We start from the raw sequence: 22,306 nt of genomic DNA on the forward strand, positions 1-22,306 counted from the left end.
CCTTCCAATGTCTCCACGCCTGCGCAACGTCTTCCTCCTCCTATGACTGGAATAGCAGGTGGGGCCGGGCTGATTCCTCAGCTGTTGATGCCTCCTCTTGCTCGCCCTCCAACCCTCCTCCTCTTGCCACATGATGCCTTCCTGCGTCTCAAACTCAGGAACTTCTTTTCTGCCGGGGCTTCTTCCTCCATCCGGCCTGGGCGATGCTGTGCTCCTTCTCCGCCTTCCTGCGCTGCCGACACCTCTACCCCGCTGCTGTCACAGACAGCTCCTTCCACAGACACTGCCTTATGCATTTGTCTCCTCCCGCCGACTCCGCTCTCTCCAGTAGCTGCAGCATTAGGATCTTCATTCTTCCAGAGGTATCTCCACAGCCTTTTGTCTGAGCTTCTTGCAACAAATCCTCTCAGGTAACTGGCAAAAAACTGTCAAGAGCGTGACTCGGGGTAGGAATTTCCTGCTATTATCGGTATCCCCGAGTCACGCTCGGGGTGAATGGGCAGAGCTATGCAGACATCGCAGCGGAGTGTCTTACCTTATCCTGGCGATCCAGCGATGAGCTCTCATTGCTGTGACCACCAGCCGAGATCTCCGCCGCTCGTCTGTCGGTAGGAGGACTTCCTAGTTCCGTTCCCTGCAGCAGCAATGCTGCATGGGAGCGGAACTAGGGAGAAAAATTAAAAAAAAAAAAAAACGTTGCACAAAACACATTTTATATTCATATATATATATATATATATATATATAATATAAAATGTGTTTTGTGCAACGTTTTTTTTTTTTTTGAATTTCCCTCCCTAGTTCCGCTCCCATGTATATATATATGTATATATGTGTGTGTATATGTATGTATATATATATATATATATATAAAATTATATTATTGATTCGATTATAATTCATGCGTTTGTGTTTCAAATTTATCACATCTGGGATGTCTACTAGACTCTTGTTTTGGTCAGGTTTAAGTCAGTAATTACTAAGAATTGTAGGCCTATAATACATAACGCCAAATTTCCATGAAAAGAATTGTACCGCTTTTGGTACAGAATTCCTGACAGAATCATACCGCCAGGGAGGTTAAATAAGCCCCAAAGCCCTTCCAGAAGGTTCTGAAGGTCATATGACCCTAATTTGACTAATCCTCACTTGACCTTTTAACCTTTTAGAACTTTCAAGGTCATGTGACCTTAATTAACCTATTAGAATAAACCCCATTCAAAAACATTATAGTATTATTAAAAATGTAGACGCCACGGCATTATGAGGTAAAGGGGGGCGTAATAAGGCTACTCTCTTTTTCTCCCACATTCCTAAAATATCAACTGCCTGTACCATGAGATAAATAACAAGTATTTTTTTTTTTTTTTTTAGGGTCAATTCACCCCAGAATGCAATGTGGGAAACCACATCTGAAATCGCACTGCACCCTGATCAAAAAAAAAAAAGGGCAGCTCGTTCCTGTGCGATTCATGGTGTGAACTAGCTATTAGGCTACATTTGCACAGGTGTCTAAATTTCAGAGTTTAGCTGCTTTTCCAAGACTTTTCCAAAAGCAGCTGGACTTACACACTGCAAATTAATCATTATTTATACAGAAGGATTAGCAGCATTTAGCTGCAGACAGTTTAGCTGCATCCAGGGTTGATAGTTTACCCTTATGTACAGCTAATTGCACATTGCTTTTAGTTGCAGAAAGCTGCTGTGCATTTAGCAGCAGAAAGTTATACTCTTCCCATTTTTTTTCCTTTAATGTTGGTTCTCATTCATCCTCCTTCTGTGCATACATGGTCTAAGAATAGTTAGTAAGCTGTCGAAGGTGGACAGAGGTTTAGCGATATACAAATACCTCAATGGTGATCCCAGTATAGGTAGGAAACCATTCAGTCTCAGGGAGTATAAGAAGACATAGGGCCACACAAAGAGATTGGAGGAGAATCAGTTTAACTTTAAAGAGGAGTTCCAAGGCCACCAATCAAAAAAATAAAAGTCAGCAGCTACAAAAATGTAGCTGGTGACTTTTAAAAAACAGCCCCTCACCTGTTGTCCCACAGTCCGGCGGTGCACTCAGCCCAGCCGTCTTCATCCTCTGTCCTTTCTTGGCGGCGGCATCTTCACTATGGGCATCCGGCTGTGACAGCTTACAGCTTCACAGCCAGGTGCTGACTGCACATGAGTGAGTCGCATTGCGCATTCTAAATGGTGGATGCAGTCTCCTGGGACCTGCCAGTGTCTCAGAAGACTGAAGGGAGGAGGGAGGAAGGGGAACTTCTGTTGCGAAGCGCCGCAGCACTCGGAATGGAAGTGGGAAGCAGGTACCTGTCAAAATCGGGTACTTGCCCCCTGCTCCTCAAAATTGCTAATTATGCAAGAGGATCGGGGGACGAGTCCTTAAAGCGGAAGTTCCCCTTTTGGATGAAGCTCCGCTTTAAGCTGTGTAGGGGGTTTTTCACTGTCAGGGCAATAAGGATGTGGAACTCTCTTCCACAATCGGTGAAGTCAGCAGGGAGTATTGATAGTTTTAAAAGACTTTAGGACGTGCATCTCAGCGAGAACACACTCACACAGGTTGCACTCAGGGCCGCCATCAGGGGGTTACAGCCCATACAGATGTAGGGGGCCCAGGCGTCCTGAGGGGCCCAGTCCCTCGGGTTGCCCTGGGCTCCAAGTTGGCACCTCCCCTTTTTCTTCCTTTCCTCCCCTACACTGAAAACTAGTCCCGACTCCCGCTGGTGCCACCCGCTGCACTGGCTCCTGACTCCCATCCTGCTGCTGCCCACCGCTGTCAAAATTATTGGTCGCTAGGACCGCCTGGCGTCTTAGCAGCCAATCACATGCATTTACAGGCCCCTGCAGAGGAGAAGGATGTAACCCGGTGGTCAGGCCCTGGGAGCCTAGGCCTAAAGCTGTGTAAGGGGCCCCAAGATTTCTGATGGCTTCCCTGGTTGCACTGGATGGACTATTGTCTTTATTCAACCTTACCTACTATGAAGCATTCTAGTAAAGTTGTAAAATGTATCGGGATACATTCTAATTTCCTTATACATCAGGACAAAACATCTCCTAGTTAGATGCTGGAACGTTAAAGGTTGTACCTATTTTCACTTCATTTGACTCTCTCTCTGCCTCATCTTCTCCTCTGAAGCATGCATACAATGGTAACCACCAGCTTTGCTCTGCACTCCATTTCAATTACACAACTCTATCTCCTTGCTCACAAAACTACCCACAAAGAGGAAAAGAGAAGTGCCTGCAGTATAACATGCCCCCATTAATGTGGTATTGGGAAAATTTGCCTGAAAACTCATTTACAAACCACAGCTATCTGCAGGAAATGTTTCAAAATATTCAAGTGAAGATTACTGGCATTTAGCTGATGTCAGGTACAAATGCACATGTCAGAGGCGTAACTAGAACCTTCAGGGCCTGGTGCAAGAAACCACGAAGGGCCCCCTAGGCCCCTGGTCAGGGCCCTTCCCTTCAAGCCTGGGGCTCTTCCCACTGATCCTGGGGCCCTTTACTCTCATTGTGGGGCCCTTTATTATGGTTCCGCAGCGGGACCCTTTTTACATGTTCTGCAGTGGGCCCCCATCCTGCCATCTTGGGGCCTCCCCACGGAGGTGGAATGCCAGGGCCCGGTTGCAAGTGTGACATTTGCAATCCTGGAAGTTCACCCACTGTTGACAGTAGTTTTTATTTTTTGGTATTTTAATTTTATTTTTTTATCATTTTATTTTACTTTTTTACAATGTCACTGACTATGATTCTGTCCAATCAGAAAAGGAAGGAGCTAGTAAATTATTTATTTACCGACCCCTTCCTGGTTCTCTTTTGCGACACATCCCCTGCAGCTGCCGGCAGCAGAGGGGAGGAAGAACAGTGGGGGGGGGGGACAGCACAGTGGGGGGGGGGGGGGCAACCAATTTCCTCCATTTTCCTCCTGCAGTTACAGGAGGAAAAAGGAGGAAAGTGATTTCTCTACATGCTGCCCCCACCACCCCTCTAATCCAGGTGCACAGGGGAGCCATACAGGCCCCCTAGAGCATGGTGCCCGATTGCAATTGCAACCCCTTTAAGGGCTCCTGGCCCCCTGACATGCCACATTTGGCAATTATTATTTTTTTCTTGGGGGGGGTACCTAGATTTGACAGGTCGATATAAAGAGGGGTTAGGAATATGGACTTTAATGGCACATACAACCTTTAATTGTTTGAAAAAATAAAGTACACTATTTATTTAAATATCTTTAAAAGAAAAGCAATTATAGGAAGACAAATACATTTTGTTGCATATTTCTTCTTATGTAGAAAGCACAGATTTCGCACGAAACGTGTCGGGCTGACTGTACCCCCATACTGGACTCGTTGCCATGATGTTGGTTGCCCATCAACACTGATATACAGGAATCTCCTGGTTCTAAGGGATTTATTCTACACTTAATTTTTTTTGGGCATCAACATTCAATATTTAGGACACTGGTCCATGCGCATAAAAAAATTTTTGAATGTATTTGTCTTCCTATAATGAATTGCTTTTAAAGATATTTAAATGAAAAGTGTACTTTATATTTTAAAACAATTGAAGTCCTCTGTGAGGTTGTGTTGTGCAATCAAAGTCCATATTTCTACCCCCTCTTTGTATCGAATTGTCTAGGATGAGGCACAGATTTACCATTTAATGTCCACAATGCCACTCTCTGAAGACATTTAATTTAACACTAGTTTTGACAGGTACCCGCTCCTACTTCTGCTCGAGCCACCTAGGGGGGGAAGTTCTCCTCTCTCCCTCCCTCCCTGCAATCTTCTGGGCCATGTCACAGGTCCCAGAAGATTGCCTGGCCATTCATGATGTATAAGCGCGGCACGACTCACGCATGCGCAGTGCGAACCTGGCTGTGAAGCTGCAAGCTGTCCCACACTAGTGATGCCAGCTCCGCAGAGAGGAGAGGCTTTGGGCGGCAGAATTGCTGGATCGTGGGACAGGTAAGTGTGTTTTTACTAAAAGTCAGCAGATACATTTTTTGTAGCTGTTGACTTTTATTAAACACAAAAATGGCTGGAACTCCGCTTTAATGCTATATCTACATTTTTATGTGGTTATTACATCACATCTTTCCTGAATTTGCCATTCTACATTTTCAAATGCATGCAATATTTAAAAAAAGAAAAAAAAAAAAAAAAAGCCAACCAAACAAAAACCCCCCACAAATATCGCAAGCCGTCATCTGAACTAGCTGGGCGGGTGACAGCGCCGCTAGAAATATCATTTTATGCTTGAAATTTTTAACCTCAATGTAAGTGCAACCATTACCTTTTTTAAATAAAAACGTCTGGCAAATTTACACTATTTCATTAAAATTTCTCCCTATTTTATATATGTTTTCTGGATATATGGAGTTTATCCCTGCAAGTATGTGGACTGGAGACATGTTATTTGAGACATCTACACCTGTGGTTACTCCTTCACAAGCTGCCTTGATCTATGTAACAGGGATCCATTGTGTCTGGTAAAAGACCAATTTTGCCTTGTTGACGGAGCACCTTTCTCATCTTTTGAGCACTGGTGGACATGGAGAGGAGCAACTGATATATATATACACTTTTTAACTGTTATATGCACTTTTCTAAAGTTGTGGACTGGATTCATGGACTTTTTAATGTTGCACTGAGACTTTGGCATCATTTGTGCACTGGTTTACATACAGTATCTCACAAAAGTGAGTATACCCCTCACATATGTGTAAATATTTTATTATATCTTTTCATGTGACAACACTGAGACCCCGTTCACACAGGGGCGACCCGACTTGCTGGGGCGGCCTGTGAAGTCGAGGTGCACAGCGTGCACCGCGACCTCGGCGCGACATGCACGGACTTCATATAACTGAAGTCAATGCAAGTCGCCTCCAGGTCGCCCCAAAGTAGTACAGGACCCTTTTTCTAAGTCGGAGTGACTTGTGTCGCTCCTATTAGATAGGGTCCTGTGCTAATCTATGGCAGGCGACCCACCGCGACTTGTCTGGCGACCAAGTCGCCTGACAAGTCGCGCTAGTGTGAATGGGGACTTAAGAAATGACACTTTGCTACAATGTAAAGTAGTGAGTGTACAGCTTGTATAACATTGTGCATTTTTTGCCCCCTCAGAAAAACTCAACAAACTGTCATTAATGTCTAAACTGCTGGCAACAAAAGTAAGTACACCCCTAAGTAAATAAATGTCCAAATTGGGCCCAAAGTGTCAATATTTTGTGTGGCCACCATTATTTTCCAGCACTGACTTAACCCTCTTTGGCATGGAGTTCACCAGAGCTTCACAGGTTGCCACTGGAGTCCTCTTCCACTCCTCTACGACAACATCACGGAGCTGGTGGATATTAGAGACCATGTTCTGAGTAGAACCTGTCCTGTTAAACCGCTGTATGGTCTTGGCAGCTGCTACAGCTCAGTTTCAGGGTCTTGGCAATCTTCTTATAGCCTAGGCCATCTTTTTGTTAGAGCAACAATATTTTTTTTCAGATCCTCAGAGAGTTCTTTGCCATGAGGTGCCATGTTGACCTTCCAGTGATCTGTATGAGTGAGAGCGATAACACCAAATTTAACACAGCTGCTCCCCATTTACACCTGAGACCTTGTAACATTAATGAGTCACATGACACCAGGGAGGGAAAATGGCTAAATAGGCCCAATTTGGACATTTTTACTTAGGGTGTACTTACTTTTGTTGCCAGTGGTTTAGACATTAATGGCTGTGTGTTAAGTTATTTTGAGAGGACAGCAAATTTACACTGTTATACAAGCTGTACAGTCACTGCTTTACATTGTAGCAAAGTGTAATTTCTTCAGTGTTGTCACATGAAAAGAAATAATTAAATATTTACAAAAATATGAGGGGTGTACTCACTTTTTTGAGATACTGTATATATATATATATATATATATATATATATTTTTTTTTTTTTTTTTTTTTTTCATTTCTATTTGTGCATTTTATTTTATGCATTGATGAGTTTGTGTTTCGTGATCAGAGCGAAATCTATGCACATAGCTCACATAAGTTGGTTCATTGTGTGTTGTGTGATTCACTTATTTAGCCAGATTGATCTTATCTATTCAATCTGTCATTGTAGCACTCAGTTACATTTGTTGACATTTTTAAAAGAACAGCACAACATTATTTTTCATCGAATCACTTGCTGGGGGCATAGACAAGACTTAGTAGCAATATTCAATTGCAGCAGTAAAAAAAAAAAAAATCAGACAGATTGTGCTGATAGCTGCTGATGATGAGGTTGTGTATATATCAGGAATGAATGGACAAGAAGAACACCTCCCATATCCACTTGCGGACTGCCCACCATACATATACTGTGGCAGGGTGGTCACTGTGCACCGGATCACATACCTAGTACGTGATCCGACACTTCCAGGTCTGGGCGTGCTTGCACGCTGCCGGCGACCCATTCCTGCTGTGATTTGACACAGCAGGAGCTGATCTTCAGGTACCATGGACTCGATACCTGCCGATCATTAGGCAGAGAGCCAGGACGGCGATCTGCCTATGTAAACAAGGCAGATCGCTGTTCGGTCAGTAGGGAAGGCATGGATAATGTGTTCCTGCGAAGCAGAAACATGGATCAATGCCTCCCCTAGTAAAAGCACGTCCCACACAAACACTGGCTAGGCACACAGTTAACCCTTTGATCGCCCCAGATGTTAACACCTTCCCAGCCAGTGTCATTAGTACACTGATCACTGATTTTATCACTGATCCCTGTATTAGTGTCACTGGTCCCCCAAAAAGTGACAGTTAGTTTCTGACTGTCCGCTGCAATATTGCAGGCCACACTATAAGCCGCTAATCGCCGCCTTTACTAGTAAACAAAAAAAAAATAATAATAAAAATATCCCATAGTTTGTAGACGCTATAACTTTTGCGCAAACCAATCAATATACGCTTACTGGGATTTGTTTTTTTCAAAAATATGTAACAGAATACATATTGGCCTACATTGATGAAGAAATTCGATTTTTTTTTTTGTTGTTGTTTATTTTGTTTTACAGCAAAAAGTTTTTTTTTCTTTTTTTTTCCAAAATTGTTGGTCTTTTTTTGTTTATAGTGCAAAAAATAAATAAAAAATACATGCCACAGTGGTGATCATGGCCTTGTCATAAAGGGGGGGGGGGGTAAATCTTTGGGAGCGCAAGTGGATATACTGTATGTATATTTATCTAATCAAAAAGAAAAAACTGCACTATATTATACGATTCAGAGCAGTAACTCAAATGTGAGATAGACACAAAAAAAAAAATATATATATATAAATAAGTGAAGTTGTGCTGTGCTGAAAATCAATTCTCAAAAAGTTATGTGTAATAATGACATTGACTGTAAAAAACTTCTAACATAATTTTGATACTTAAAGAAACCAAAATAGACCATTCACACTAATACTTAAAACACCAGTGCAAATACATATAGAAATACTGTCCAACACAATATTCAGGTTATATCCTTACCGTGACAAATGTGTCCTTTCACCACCATATGTATTATCCTCCACGAAGACAGGATGGCCTGCTTACCAGAGATATAGACCTCAACAGGTCAAGAGCGCTTAGGGCTTTAACCCAGCCAGCGCCTTGTGTCTCCAGAGGGATTGGCAGACTGGTAGACTCTCTCAAGTATTTTTGCCCTAGTACTACGTCATCTGTGACGAAACCTATCGGGTTCAGCGACGTGCTGACATCACCACGCTTAGAGATCCCGGAAGGACGGGCAAAGTTGTTACAGGCAGCTGGCTATGATATTTATGTGGATTTACACCGCATTGCTGGAAGTGCAAATTTTTTATATATGTAGCACTACTCCCAAGGAAGCTGCTGGTTACGGGTCCACCTGGGTTAACATTAGCAACAGTAGAACAATCTGGCATTTTCCCAGTGTTTTTACCTCAGACAAGAATCAGTCCAGTTTCTTTGGTTTTTAGGCTTTATTAGGAACTTGGATAGGAGAAGGGATGAGTGGATACTCCAACTGAACAAACTATGCACAATAGACAGGGACGACTTGAGTAAATGCTGGTTCACGCTGAGTAACGCTGGGTAACACTGAAATTGAGATAGTTACGGCTAGGCCGCTGGTTTCAGTCTGTCACTAGCTGTGACGCAGAACTGAAGTAATTCTCTGGAGGTAATCTGTACTCTTAAGTAATCTTTACACTGAAGCAACTGAACTGTACTGCTGAACAACTTCAGGGCCCTTCCTGGCACCCCCTTTGTTCCTAATCTTCAGGGTTCACTACACGGCGCCCCCTTTACTATAACACTCTGAGTGAGCTGGCTCCTTGATCCCCCAACTTCTCTGGAGTGGTCCCCTCTCTTAGGCAGACCCCTAGGCACATCCCTTGGTACTCACGATACTGTTTTTCCCAAAGTCCTCTGCCCAGCAGCTCCACTGGTCAGCACACTGGATCCTCTGCAACCCAGCTCCACTACTGGTCCCTAGGCCGACCGCCTGGACCACCTTCCTCACTCTGCAGGAGGAGAGACAGCCGTCCACCTCCTCCTGGGACTTTGCTCCCGCCAAAAGACGCCCTGTCACATGCTTCTGCCCTATTTATGGCCAATCCCAGGATGCATTGCCACATGCCCTCCTACTGGGACTGCCATGAAACAGGATGTGTCACTGGCCGGGTTTCCTCCACTGTCCAACAAGCTCCCTCATTGGATACAGTGGGGACACTCCCTCAGACCCAGTGATTCACACCTGGAAACATGTGACAGGCAAAGCTAACAGATCAGCTCCCCTGATAAGCAGCAGGAGCAAAATTGATGATTGTATCCAGAACCTGTCTAGGAGGGTGCTACATATTCCAATAAAGCATTTTTATGGCAAATTTTTATTGCATTTTATGGGGGGTGTCACCCTTTGAGAGTATATTTATCTGTTTGCCTGGAGATTTGCTTTAAATAGATTATTTGTACTATACATATTTTTCCAAAATCTAGCCAAGGCCAGCTTTCTGAATATTCTACCAGACTGGCCTGCTGTCGCCTTGCAGCACAGACATGGTTCTACGGCTGGCATGCATTGGTCCTAACTGGTAACAAGTTTAATAATCATTTCCGTACACCAGCATGGTAATTGGACATTATCCTCTTTTGTCTAATAGCTGCTCTGGTTTGACCCTGGACTGTTTAGGGCTCTACGTTCATCTCCAGCCACATCTGGCCTCTCTATGTTTCATTTGGTATCACATATTGTGAACTTTGTCTCTGGATTCATCTATCATTAACAAAATAACAATGCAAGAAACTTTAGATGCCATCCCTGACTTCTGTGCTGCAAACCAGCTCCAGCACATGGATGGCACTTGCAGTGAAGCTGAATAAATGAACACAGCTTTTACTGCCCATGAATTATTATATGGAATGAGAAAAGGAAAAAAAAAAAAAAAAGCTTCCATCTCATGTTTCTCACATAGATATTAGAAATCTTAAATTCCCTTGAACTCTTGTGAAAGCCATTTTTCTCTGCTGCCCTACCACACCACTTTGTATGCCTTCTCCCTACCAACACTGTGTAATTGTTTGATATCCAAGTACAATAAATGATTAAGATACAACAGCTATGACATCCAGCCAAAGCTGGTAGAATAGCGAGTGTGTGAACGGAGGTTACCATGACAACAGAGCAAGGTAGTGTAGCCTGTGGGTAAATGAAAGGGAGTCTTGTATAAACCCAGGAGAACTGAGAGACAATTAATAATTAATATGTTACTACATTTGTACAGGAAATCTATTTTAAGATTATAGAAGAAGTCGTTCATGTCAAGATATTCCAGAAATGCTGGGCAAAGCTGATCTCATAGCAGCCAAACCGTGATAGGGAACAAACTTTGGCAGATTTGTGAGTAAAGGTACCTGCCCAAAGCAGACAAAAAAAGGACAGTTGGTATCTTTGCCCTTCACTTTTTTCACAGTAGGGCAGAAAATCAAACGTACAGTAGAATGAAGCAAACGTACAGTAGAATGAAGCAAACGTACAGTAGAATGAAGCAAACGTACAGTAGAATGAAGCACGCAGAACTGGCAGAATGGCGAGGTGCACCAACATCACTAATAAGCCACACCAGCAAATAAACAAAAATGGAGCACCAACTGTGCAGCAAGAAGGGCTCAACCTTCCTGCCAGCAAGGAAAGATGAAGAAGCTTTCAAGGGTACTGTGCCCCTTCACCTGGCAAAATAAGCTTGTTCACCCCTTCTCCACTGATAATAAACAGACTTATAATTTAGTTATTTTATTAAATAGTGCTGCATTATCTCTTCTGTGATGAATGGAGAATTTGATAAAAACAGGACGTTTAGAAGAATGAAAGCAAAATCCTCCATATCATATGACCAAACCTTTTTATTCATTTTCACTATCCCCATAACTAAGCTCCTGGGGCAGAGCGAAACGCATTGGGGGGGGGGGCATGGCCTTATTGGAGACAGGGCTGAGGCTGTTACAGTTCCTTACACTGGACGTGCAACAATGTGCGGCTCACAGGACACATTCTTCCTTATACATTGATGTTTGGAGCTCTATCCTAGCTGGCACTCACAGAGGCTGGCTCAATACAGGCGGTCCCCGGGTTACAAACAAGATAGGGACTGTAGGTTCGAATTTGTTTGTAAGTCAGAACAGGTACATTTTTTAAGTGTAGCACCAGCCAAAATAATAATTTTTATGTTTTTTGGATAGCATAGGGAAGGGTTAACACACCTGTACCATTTCTTTTGCTGTGTGTGCCACTGTTCCGAAGATTTCATCTCACTTTCTGACCCTATGACAACTGGATTTTGAAAATTTTGGGTTGTTGTGGAAACAAGGATTAGGGATAAAGCTTCAGTGGAGACACGTTTTTCCCATGAGAACTCTTACAGGAGTGAATTTCCCTTCCTAGGGGTAGATTTCCTCTCACTTCTTGTTGTCTCCCTCCGTTTGTAAGTGTAAGTCGGATGTTTGTAACCTGGGGACTGCCTGTAATTAGGATCCTTCAGAGCCTGAGCATGTGATTGGCTGCCACAGCGGTCATGTGGTTGGAAAACTCCCGATCGGGAGCTTTCGGTTAGGCGATGGTAATGGCGCTGGGAGTGCACGCTCTCAGCACAGGTGTATAGGCTGAAATTCATGCAAATATGCACCACCACAGCGCTAAGATCCAGTCGCAGAGAGGCCACATATTTGCGTATGGCTGGCGCCAAGGGGTTAAAAATATAGTGATAGCAGCACTAAGAAACATTCCATATTATTATTTATCAATCAAAGATCATTAATTCTTTAGGGTCAATGGACACTAGGCAGCAGAGAAAAATGCAGAAAAAACTCTCCTATGGAGCATATCGTACAAGTGTTTAGGCACGTTTGCATTTATAAGCGTTTTCCCCGAAACACTAAAAAAATGTAAACTTGGACCTAAATTCCACATTTAGGCGTGTCAAGTGTTTTTTTCTGCCTGAAAGCTCCTCTCAAAAATACACTTGTGATGCTTTTTTATTTTTTTTTTTTAGCCTGTAAATGCTCCTCTACAAATATGCCTGTAAACGCCCAAATGGACACATAGGCTACCATAGAGCTGCTTCTACATGCTAAAAGAAAAAATGCTAAACACCTGTAAAAGGAGCATTTTTTATGCTCAGTATGCATGAGGCTTTAGTGTTATTTTTATTAACATGCTAAACTATGGATATGTAGGGAGCACATTTTATCCTTTATACTCCCAATTTCACAGGTTCCGATCAACTGTTTTCAAGGGGTTTGGATTTCTAAAGTGGACCTTCAACCATGAAAAGAACTTTCTCTCATTTGTATATAGATAGCTTACACACAACCCGGAACCAACACTAGTTTGCAAGCAACCAAGCGCTTAGAGAGGATAACTACCTCTAATATAGTGTGATAACAGATGCTGCTACTTGATAAAATAACATGAAATAAGAGAATATATGTAAATACAGGCAATATGTAGATACAAAAAATTCTAGTAGCGCAAACAAGAATGATAAGCTCACTCCCCAATCACATTCACTGAAAACTTGTAAAGACTGTAGAAATAAATATAAAAAATATATAAAATAGTCCCAACATGAATCAGTCCACCAAAGCAGCGTTGAAAAACGTATGACAAATAGCGATATTCACTCAATTTCTCTCATTTGTGTTCACCCCTCCCCTTACATAATTGCAGATATTGAATTCCACAGGTGTGGATTGAGCAGGCCCAGCCACCAGGATGTTTATTAAATATTATTATACAGGATTTATATAGTGCCAACAGTTTGCACAGCGCTTTACGGCATGAAGACAGACAATACAGTTACAATATAATTCAATACAGGAGGAATCAGAGGGCCCTGCTTGTTAGAGTTTACAATCTATAAGGAAGGGTCAAGGTAAAAACTGTGCGGGATGGGCTGATGGAGGAAATAAAAGTATAGTTGTTAGGTGGAGGCAGAGAAATGTTTTCAGGTATTGCCTAAAAGTGGACAGAGTTGGAGACAGTGGAACAGATTAGAGTAGGGAATTCCAAAGGATAGGAGAGGCTCGGGAGAAGTCCTGGAATCAAGCATGGGAGGAAGTGAGAAGGGAGCTAGAGAGCAGGAGGTCTTGGGAGGAATGAAGGGAACGAGTAGGTTGGTATTTTGAGACTAGGTTAGTGATGTAGCTGGGGGCGAGTTGTGGATGGCTTTGCAAGTTGTTTTTAGCATTTTGATTTGAATTACAGTAGTTGGGTGAGTGGCAGCCAATGGAGGGATTAGCAGAGAAGGGGTAGCAGACGCTGAGTGGATTGAGGTGAATGAGTTTGGCAGAAGCATTCCTGATGGACTGAATAGGGTATAGTCTATGACGGGGATCCTCAAACTACGACCCTCCAGCTGTTGCTGAACTACTGATCCCATGAGGCATTGTAAAACTCGGACATTCACAGACATAACTAGTCATAATGGGAATTGTAGTTCCTGAACAACTGGAGGGCCATAGTTTGAAGACCCTTGGTCTATGACTTTGTCCTAGGAGGCAGTATTTCAGTGTGCATGCATGTCTCTGCCAGGCCCATAGACTTTGCAGAGATGTGTTGCATGGGTCTATACCGCAGATCTCTAGCAAGGAACTTAGGCTAGACAGAGACCTACAGTGTCTGTGCATCTTCAGAATCTTGGTTTAAGATGGTGTCGTGGGAGCAGAGTGCCGAAGCAGAACTTTGTCTGCAAGGTAGACAACGCTGAACAAGTATTTTTTTCAAATTTTTATACAGAGATGGTTATTAAGGATTTGAAATGTAATTTGAGGTAGGGTGACATGCCTCTTTAAGTGCTGTTATCCATAATAACCAATCAAATTATCCAGACTACAGCAGAATATATTTTTATTGATTGTTATGGTTTACTGCATTTAAAAAATGAAAACCCTTTATTGAATAATGCTGTGCTGCAATTAAAATGCTTTAGCAAATACAATTGATGGTTAAAAAGGGCTAATTTGCTGCTTTAGGTTTTTTGCTTACTTCCTAATTGCTGTAATTTGGGTTTAACAATTACTTGATGTAGAGAATGCATTTACAGTACACAACATTTTAATGGAAATATACTATATGGTTTATTTTATACTAATATGAGGTCATTTACAAGAGGTAGATATGATGCTCATACAACTTAAAGTGGTAAAAAAAGCAGACATTTATTATACAACGCCTTGCTGCATACCAATTCTTTGATTTGATAGCTGCATTAGTTTTTTTTTTTTTTTTTTTTTTTTTTTAAGGGTTCCTTTATTTTTATCTGGTGATCTGGCTGGTAAGTCTGTGGTTTTCAAAAGAACAAGCTCTCTCTCAAGATGCATCAGTTACATGGTTGAGACAAATCATTCAACACTGGCAGGGGTACTTACAATGATCAGTTTATGTAAAACCGTTATCCTAAAAGGAAAAAAAAAAATGTCTGCTGTAATCGTTTAAAACGTGTTAGCTGGAGTTCAACTTCAATAGAGTATTTAAATCTGCTAGCACATCCAACACTGCCTTTCCCCCAGACTGATAATGCGGCTATCCAAAGCTGCCCCCTGTGCTCCTTCATCCAGAGTGAGGGCACTCTAATACAGGAGGTGTGTCACTGGCTAGATAACCCCAGGTAAAAACAGAGGTAAAAAAGCCTAAAAAATCAAAACAAAAAAAATAAAAATAAAGCAGCCACCACATCTAAGGCTGCATTCACACTTGAGCGTAGCGTTTTTTTACCGCGATTTTACCGCGATTTTTACCGCGATTTTACCGCGATTTTACCGCGATTTTTTCAGGCGTTTTTCATTGGCATCTATCAAAAACGCTGGTAATCAGCCCAAAAAGAAGCTCATGTACTTTTTTCAGCTACAGGCGTTTTGCAAAACGCTCAGATGTGAACAGGGGCCATTTAAATGAATGGGGTTTTACTTGTTGGGCGTTTTGGAAGCGTTTCTTTTGAGCGTTTTTGGAGCTGAAAACGCCCAGGTGTGAATGGAGCCTAAGGATTGGTAAGTGCACAAGTCCCTATCAGATTTTTGTTGCCATGCTAGGAGGTTTACTATCACTTCTAGTCCACGTAACTGGTATTACTGGGATAGAAAGTTAAGATAAATTTCCCCACTGTAAACACATACAGCAATAACAAACATTGACATTGCAAAGATCTCTGATTACTTCCCAGGTAGGACAGGAAGTGTAGAGAAATCAGCGTTTATACTGCCTTCCATATTTATCCAAATATATATATATATATATATATATATATATATGTATATATATATATATATATATATATATATATATATATATATATATATATACACTGTATATGTATATATATATATATATATATATATATATATACACTGTATATGTATATATATATATATACACTGTATATGTATATATATATATAATAATAATATGTTTTGGACATATGCAAAATCCCATCACACATTGCCTACATTAAGGTAAACATGTGGTTACCGCACAATTTTTTGTTTAGTCTCAAAACAAAAATGGTCAAATTTGTCAAGGATTGGGCCGCCCAAAGCCTAGAACACACGGGCCAAATGTCAACCACTATCGGCTGGTTCAAAAGAACCCAGCCGACATTCAGCTCATGTGTATGGCAGCTGGTCCGACAGAAGTCGGCCATTTCGCTGGCTTCTGTTGAAGGCTCATGGCCAACCAGCTCCCGATCAGCACTCTCAGCCAATTGCTAGGTGCACTAAACGGAGTGTTCTGACGAGGGTGGCCCCTATAGCAAAAAAAGAAAAAACAATATAGCGTATACAATTGTGCCACAAATCATATTGTAATTGAATGTTATTAAAAATTGCCTTTCCTTTTCAATCTGCAACTGTTGTAATTTTCTGAAAATGCAATGCAATATGGCCGCTTGGAGCTGTTCTGTACACAAAATGTGTACTGACCACACCCCAGAAACATCATTTCCTGCTTGTGTGATTGGCTCACCAATTTTCCCAGAAGTCTGCCTAAGATACAAGTCAGATTTCTGGCATCCCCTGCAACAAAAATGTCATTTTTGGTGAGATACTCCCAATAGGAACACATCTAAAAGGGACGCAGACCCAGCAGATGTCCTTATTACTGCTCTGCAGCTGCCACAGCTGATTGATAATTATGAAACCACTCCCATTTGACCCACTCAGCACAGGAGAACAGAGGAACAAACAAAGATTTCTTCAGAATAACAAAAGGTAGGAATCTGCAACAGTTTGTTAAAATCCGTGTAATGTACATAGATTACCCAGAAGTGGAGTTACACTTTAATTGAACAAGTTGAAGTTAAAAGGCCAGAAGCTGATTGGTTACCATGCACAGCGGTACCAGATTTTGCACTCTAGTTTTTTTTAAATCAACCCCGGTGTGCTACTACTGCCTACAAATAGTGTGGGTACACAGGCCATAGGGGAAAATGGATTACAGCAGTGGTCCTCAACTCCGGTCCTCGGGGCCCATTAACAGGCCAGATTTTAAGTATAACCTTAGGGAGATGCAGACTAGAATACTACAATCATTGAGCAGCAAATGAGATCACCTGTGATGTAATTTAGTTATCTTGCAAACCTGTAATATAGAATGGGATTGGTGCAGCGCTAACACAATTGAATCCACAGTCCATACAAATGTTCAAATGGATCAAATACAAAAGTGCAGTAAACAAAAGTTCATCAGAGAGTGCTCCAATAAAGAAGGGAAACTGTCCACCACTTCAAACTTGGAAAAAGCCCCGAGTGCAGGAACCGCCACCAAGATAATAAATGGCCTCTTACCAAATTGCAATGACCCCCATTACAAGGATCAAAGACAGCCTGTGTGATCAAATCAGTGCCCAGATCGACATGTATCGATTCCCAGTGTTCCCTCAGCAGCTCCGACCGGAACAAGTCACGTGTTGATGAAACCGGTCGGAGGAGGAGCCTGCGGTTCGTCGTGCTGAGGCCAGCAAGGAGACACGGCGGCCATTTTATTGGTTGGAAACAAAGGTTCTGAGAGTATAGCTCCGAGACATGCTGTGGTTTCTTCATGCAAACGTGAGTTGCCACTCTGCTTTTACTGAATAAACCTGTGAACGTACTTCACTATTGGAGTTGTCCCTCTTTTCCTTATGTTCACTTGTTCCGGTCGGAGATGCTGAGGGAACACTGGGAATCGATACATGTCAATCTGGGCACTGATTTGATCACACAGGCTGTCTTTGATCCTTGTAATGGGGGTCATTGCAATTTGGTAAGAGGCCATTTATTATCTTGGTGGCGGTTCCTGCACTCGGGGCTTTTTCCAAGTTTGAAGTGGTGGACAGTTTCCCTTCTTTATTGGAGCACTCTCTGATGAACTTTTGTTTACTGCACTTTTGTATTTGATCCATTTGAACATTTGTATGGACTGTGGATTCAATTGTGTTAGCGCTGCACCAATCCCATTCTATATTGCTATTTAGATCTGGTATTTCTGATTCTAGATCAGGTGCTGGCTGCTTTCATTTGGTCTGTTGACTTTTTATTCATGTATGTTTTTATCTTTACATTTTAGCGCAGCAATATCCCCATTTTTATAATCTTGCAAACCTGGCCTGTTAGTGGGCCCCGAGGACCGGAGTTGAGGACCACTGGATTAGAGGACATAATTCAAATCCAGTCCAGGTTATACAGCTTTGCACTTGGGAAACAGAAGAAATAAATTTAGCTTTAGTTTAAAAGTATAATTACATTTCGGGCATATTTATAACACAGTTAAGCTGACTTTCACCAAATATTCACTACAGGTTAATCTTTCTGGTACAGGGGTTTAAATGAGAGTGATAGATCCCCCACCTTTATAAATATACCCCTTATTGGTGAATGAGAAATAAAATAAAGAGACTGGAATTCTTTTTTTTTTTTTTTTTTTTTTTTAAACTTGGTTAGGCTGGAATTACATTTTATTGTGGGGTTGAGCTCATGATGACATAAATTTATGCTGCTCACTCCTTTTCGACCTTAATGTCCCTCGGCCTTTCCTGAACTCTAATTTGGCATTGTAAAAATATTTTAAGTATAGCAAATAAAATGTACCATCCACTTATTCTGTATTGCTCTCCACAATACAATTAAGAAATCTCAAATTGCACTTGTTAAAAGAATGTTTGTGCTGCAACAGATTTTGTAACGCTAGAATTTCATTTCAAGAACGACCCATTAAATTGAATTGTAGTGTAGTGGAAGGAATAGAATTACATTTTAAAGAACAAGTCAACACAAACTTAATAGCTCAGTTCCTGCTGGAATTTGGAGGCTTCTTAACACTCTTGAGTACCCGACAACAGATCTATTACCCAAGACTCCAGTGCTTTTATATCACCAGTCCACCCAAAAGGAATTACAACTTAAGTTAGAAGTGGAACCCGATTGGCTGAGTGAACTCCTTGCTTCTTATAGATCTCGACAACTTTAACATTAAGATCTCTCTGCAATATTTCCTATCCAACAATCCAAAAAGAGGGAGTAGTTATCCCTTATAATGACCACATGAGTTGAGCAGACCCAGGTCCTCAAGCACAAAGTCTCACTAGAGCCCATTCAGACTAGCGCGACACGACTTTGGGGGGCGACCTGTGAAGTCGCGTGCACCGCGACTTGCAGAGACTTCACATAATGGAAGTCTATGCAAGTCGCTCCGAGGTCGCCCCAAAGTAGTACAGGACCCTTTTTCTAAGTCGGAGCGACTTGTGTCGATCCTATTAGAATGGGTCCTGTGCTACTCAATGGACCGCGACTTACCGCGATTTGTCAGGCTGACAAGTCGCCTGACAAGTCGCGCTAATGTAAGAGTTCCGGAGAGAGGAATCACAACAAAGATAATATAAAAGATACAAATACAAAAAGATAAATGGCAAACAACGACACCCAAAAAACAAATTCAAGCTCAGTCTGATTTAAATGGAATATTCAAATACTTTTTATATTCAAAATGTAAATCATTTCTTGTAGGTTGAGATCAATCAAAAAGCGGAAACTTTGAACTGGGCCAAATTTATTTCAGGACGGTTAGATTTTAGACAACAGACTCTAATGCACTGCAAAAAAGACATTTGTTAAAGGAACCCAGTAGAGAGAAAATATGAAAGATGTTGTAGTTGACCTCATTTTTAAAAGAAATGCCAGTTCCCTGGCCATCATACAGTTCCAGATTACTTTCTGAAGCACTGATTCAGGAGAATGCAGGATACAGGAGAATGCAATGGAGTGTGAAGAACACCTTCCACTCATGCTGAAAATATCAACCTCCCATAAACTTTTCATAATGTTTAGATGTCAGGGAATTAAACGTTCTTATAATTCTAGACAAGGTAGACCCGTCTCGAATTGGAGTTTTGACCTTACTCTGGCTTTCTAATCTCAGCCAAACCACAAAGGTCTTCAGCCTGTCAATAGCCATTGCTGCAGATTGCTGGTCAGACCTATTGAAACTTTTTTTTCCCCTCAATTCAGTGGATCGTCACCAATGAAGTAAATGTAAGATAACACCCAAGAATACACGGGGACTCCAGATCTTAAAAGTAGTGTAGAAGGGCTCTATCTACAGGTGAGGAGCCTCAATAACATAGAAGAAGTAAGGTCCAAAGAACACAGTCATTTGCAGTAAGGGCAATTTATAGGCAATAATACAGCCTCTACAGCAGGAAAACATTCTAGTGACCATAAAACACCTCCCTTATAAGCAGTAAAATAGATCAACCTGAAACTGGCCATAAGCAATCCAAAGTGCTTCATATATTTATATATATATATATATATATATATATATATATATATATATATATATATATATATATATACACATATATGTATATATACACATAATCTGTTCCGAAGCATGACGCCCCTTGATCAACTATGGGGAGTATGGGTTTCATGCTAGCTGTGTAGTTATGTTGTAAATGGAGGAGACCAGATAATACACCTTATAAAAACCTGCACATACTGGCTGAATGTCAGATTGAAGATTGGTCTGAACATTGTGGCAAGTAACCTTCACCCCCCCCCCCAACCTCCTCCTGGGAAGACAAAATCAGGTTTAAGAAGTAGAACATATACATACATTATTGAAACATGCAAATGTGAAGGTTGAAGGTTTGGCAATCAAACATTCAACCACTATATTTTTGCAGCTGGCTTTAAATAAAATGATAAAGGTTTCCAGCAGGTCTATGCTGGAGGTCTGGTAACACTGGCAGATTCCCGGAAAGGCTAATTTCTAGGAATACCTAAAAGCCTTAGGGCTCTTTCACACGGTCCGCCTCTGTAGGCGGATCTGTGCTGCTCATCAGGAGATCGTAAACACTGATCCCCGCTGAGCAGGAAGGTGACATCTCCCTCTCCGCTCTGTGTGCGGAGAGGGAGGTGTCAGAGCCCCATGCATCTCTATGGGGGAATCGGATGAGAGCGGACCGCCTGTCCGCTCTCATCCAATCCGATCCCCTGGACGGATGGAAAATAGGGTTTCTATCCGTCCGGATTTCACTGACAGGATCGGATGCGGATGGCAGCGGGTGTCAGTGGACATGTCTCCGCTGACATCTCACTGCCCCATAGGGATGCATGGAGGATCCGATCAGATCCGCCTAAAAAAATGACAGGCAGATCTGATCGGATCGCTCTTGTGAAAGGCGCCTTTGTGAACTATATCCTCATTTAAGTTAATGGCAAAATAATGCAACCTATTCTTCGATAAACATGTGGACAACCATTGCTGAAAATGCTAGCTGTGTGGCTGTCATGCTGACCTCATGGCTTCACTATTTTTCTGATTTAGGGACCTGGAACAAGCAAGCAATTTTTAAGTTTACACCTTCACTTGCCACATACTTACTTCAGGTCAGTGTCTCACAAAGTATTACATTAAGGGGGATCATCATGGAAGACAGACACTTAGGGGTAGATTTACTAAAGGCAAATAGACTGTGCACTTTGCACTATGCAAGAGCAGTTGCTCCAGATCTTAGTAAATGAGTTAAAGCTTCCCTTTCCAAAGAATACCCAATCACGTGCAAGAAAAATAAAAAAAAATAAAAAAAGAGCATTTTTGCTTGCATATGATTGGATGATAAAAATGAGCAAAGCTTCTGCTTATTTACTATGATCTACATTTGCAGATGGCAACTGCACTTTGCAAAGAGCACTGTCTATTTGCCTTTAGTAAATCAACCCCTTAGTATTTTCACAGGAAGGTCAAAGGCCTTGCTTATTGCCATCTGAACTAGTTTAAATTTGCTCATTTATAAACATCCTTTTCGATGGTGCTGAACAATTGCTTTTACACCATGTCTAGCACTAGTTCACCCTTACCTAAAATGACATGATGTTAAATGTGTGCCAGACTAAGCACATGCAATTATCAGATGTAGCCCTGTAACATGGGTGCCTTTGGCTGTACTCGAGCACACAAGATCAACATTTAAAAGTGGTTCTTTACCAGGAGCATATGGGGAACTGAATTTTACTTAAGTGTGGAGTATTTCGAAAAGGAACACAAACAGCACAGGGGAACTCCAAAATCGTTTTTCACAAAAAAGCACCAAGCATTTTAAATATAGGGGTGGGATTTTTTGCTGCATAAAAATATCATTAACCTTTCTGCTGTTCAGTATTTTCCCACTTCCAAAAAACAACAAATAAAATATTATCGAACGAAAAAACGTAAAAAAAAATCTAACCTATGAAATATCTGTTATGTATGCTTTTGCATCATACAAATC

General features: G+C 41.6%; 1 protein-coding gene across 4 annotated transcripts in view; it reads right to left on the reverse strand.

Moving 5' to 3' along the window:
* Nucleotides 1-22,306, reverse strand: part of ATP11A (ATPase phospholipid transporting 11A) — a 302,717-nt gene that overhangs the window by 249,778 nt on the left and 30,633 nt on the right. The gene's annotated exons all lie outside the window — the stretch shown is intronic.

Source organism: Pelophylax lessonae, assembly GCF_965119305.1.
Source record: "Pelophylax lessonae genome assembly, chromosome: 2".
NCBI classification, from domain to species: domain Eukaryota; kingdom Metazoa; phylum Chordata; class Amphibia; order Anura; family Ranidae; genus Pelophylax; species Pelophylax lessonae.